Genomic DNA, 3,144 nt, shown 5'->3' with positions numbered 1-3,144 from the left:
TCTTGCATGCATGGCCCTCACCATTTTTTCTTTCTCGTTAGATGTCACAGAATCTGGAAAGACGGTGGGGGTCATTGCTGACAATCCCTTACGAGCCAAAATCTCCGAGCCCAGAATCGCTGTTCGCCCGAAATCAACGTCGGATAAGAGAGTACGAGCTTGCGCACGAGCAAGAGGACATTCGAGCTCACTACCTCCGTCAGATAGACGAAGTCATAGAGGGGAAGAGGAGAGTTCTTCGGGAGGCCATCTATCCGGAATCCAATTCAGGTCCTAGGCCGATTCCTCTCGATCCTGCTTTAAAGGTTACTGTCGCATACCACCCTGGAGAGCTCAAATTTTCACTAATGGGGGAACCTTCATCCTAGCAGTCGAGGAGAGAGATGTTCGAGGCCGAGCTCTACTAGAGCTCGGTTACCACAACCAGCCAAATAACTGAAATCTTGGCTTTCCATGGCCTTGGTTTGTCGGGCACCTTGAAGTGTCGAGCTCCGACTGGTCATGAACGGAGCTGCTTTGCCCCTGGCGGCCGCGACGCCACAGTGAAATATGCGGCATGGAGCCAGGAGCACATGAGGGCGGGAGCACTGCTGCCCTTGAAGTCTTTTTTCAAAGACTTTACTGATTTCGTTGGGTTGGATCTGTTCCAACTCAACACCAATTCGTACAGGGTGCTGTCTGCCCTGAGGTCCTTGTACCACGAGCTGAGGTGGAAAGGACCTTCACCTCAAGAGATTTTATATCTCTTTTGTTTAAAAAGTAACCCCTCCCGAGCTCGGAGAGTGGATGGATTTTACTACATCTCGAGCTACCCCAAGGAGACGAAGGTTTTTGAGGATCTTCCCAACCACCCGCCTGATTTCAAAAGGGCCTTTTTCTGGACAGATGGTCTGTCCCCGTCTCGACATTATTCATTCAGGCGGATTCGTAAGTATTCTCGTTACCTTTGTTTCTGTGCTCGAGACTTTAGTTCTTAAATCCATATTTAGTTGAAATGTGTCTCGCCTTTCAACTAATTTTCAGCGTCCCACCCCCGATGAAGCAATGAAGGGGCACAGAGAGGCCTTGCTTCAACTCCCTTATGGCAGGAGGTCTCTCTCGTATCTATTACACGAGGGCAAGCTCCGAGCTTGTGGGCTGTTGGGAGAGGGCCAGTCAACCTCTGACTGGTCCAATAAAAAATATGAACACTGGGAGGAGGTGCCACTGCCCACAGGTGCCCTTCCTCCTAGGAGAGAAACGAGGCCATCACTCCCAGTTCGCCTGAGGAGTCCGCGGTCTGGGAATGAGGCCAATGATGAAGCTTCGAGCTCGGATTCAGATGAAGGTAAAGTCCTCCCTACTTCAAGAATGTGGTCCCCCACTTTACTAAAACACAGGCCCAATAGGTTAGTCTCGTGCCCACAGGATGATACCACTTCTACATATGGAGTTGGGTAGATGACTGTGTCCATAGGTTTGATAGCGGGCTCAGGAAATACAACACCATGTACACCACGGATGAGGTGTGGAATGAGATAGTTGTGCAGTACGGGACCAATGATTATAGGGACCTCTCGAGGTTATCACCTACTTATAGGGAAGGCACTCCCCCCGCCTCCTCTGAAGACGGGGGAATTTCATGGTCCCCAAGCTCGAGCTCGGGGGAGAGTTCCAGTTAGGTTTCTTCTATCATCACTCTATATGTCTGTGACACTGAAACAACTTGTGTGCTTCACTTTACTCACCGTGTTGTGACTTGTGCAGGCGAGATGGACTCTGAACTTGACACCCTCATCGACACTGCTGGTGCCAAGAGGAGCAAACGCCCTAGGGCGGGGTCGCTGAAGACCGGCCAACCGGGCAAAGGCTCTAAGAGGTCCAAGAAAACACCTGCCCTTGCTCTGCCGGTTCCAAGCTCTGTTGCTGTGTCGACTACTCAGGCCGACACTTCCATGACGGCGCCATCCTCGCAGGCCGTCGCCTCTGCGGTGGCACCGACTACGCTGGTTGGTGCCCCCATCATGGTTGAGCCCCCACCTCCTATGGTGGGTCAATCATCCTCTGCTCCGCTTTCCAAAAGGCCTTCTACTTCCCGAGTTCAGAAGCTATCAATCTCCACCCATATGGACGCATATGCGGTGGACAATGCTGCTGGGTCCCATGGATCCACGCTGGTCTCGGATGTCATGTCCCGGATCGGCCAGAGCTATGGCAGCCTCGAAGCTCCCCAGTGGCAGTGCCTAAATGATACCCGAGACTGCACTGCTCTTTATGAGAAGAGTATCGAGCACACCGCCGCAGTAAGTATTCTTCTATACTCCTTCCTTTTCTACTTGTAATCATACTGACCTGGAGCTAATGGTGGTTTATTTCTTTTTCAGGCTCTTGCCTTCACTGCTCAGCTCAATTACCAGTTAAACCATGAGATCCATTCGAGCAAGATTCATGCTCAGGAGGCGAAAGATCTTCACCTCAAGGTGAGCGATGATCTGAAGGCAGCGAATCTGAAGCTCGAGGCAGGAGTTAAGGAGCGTGAGGGTATGGCCACCGAGCTCGGGAATTTGAAGGCTGAGCTCGAGGAGTATAAAAAAGAGATCATCCAGCTTCGGGAGACCAATAAGAAGCTTGAAGAGGACAAGGCCGACACCTTCGACATCATGGAGGATGCAAAAGCTCGTCTCCTTGCCGAGTACAAAGAGAAGAAAGAGAAGGCGGTCGACTCGGCCATGTACCGGATGTGGGCCTACAATGAAGATCTGGACACCAGCTTCTTAGGTTCTCACGAGGCGCCACTTCTTGAAAGGTGGAATGCTCGGCTCGAGAAGGAAGAAGCTGAACAGCTCGAGAAGGATAAGGCTGAGCAGCTCGAGAAGGAAAAGGCTGCTCGGGACGCCGTTTCGGGGGAAGTTTAGGAGGATAGTCATGCTATTCGTCCTGAGGAATCCGGTGCTGCATATGCTGGGAAGGCCAAGGAGACTCCTCTTCCTTGAATCTGACCTCGGGGAGATCATTTATTGGGGCTGCGTCCCCCTATTTTGTAATTATTTTAATTTATGCCCACGGGGCTGATACAATTTCTTTAACTATTCTTTTACATGCTTTACATTTCATGGCTCGAAATATTTTGCACATTTTATGTTGATGAATCAGTTATGTTTATTT

Source organism: Humulus lupulus, chromosome 6 (genome assembly GCF_963169125.1).
Source record: "Humulus lupulus chromosome 6, drHumLupu1.1, whole genome shotgun sequence".
Lineage (NCBI taxonomy): Eukaryota > Viridiplantae > Streptophyta > Magnoliopsida > Rosales > Cannabaceae > Humulus > Humulus lupulus.
This window is presented reverse-complemented; position numbering follows the sequence as displayed.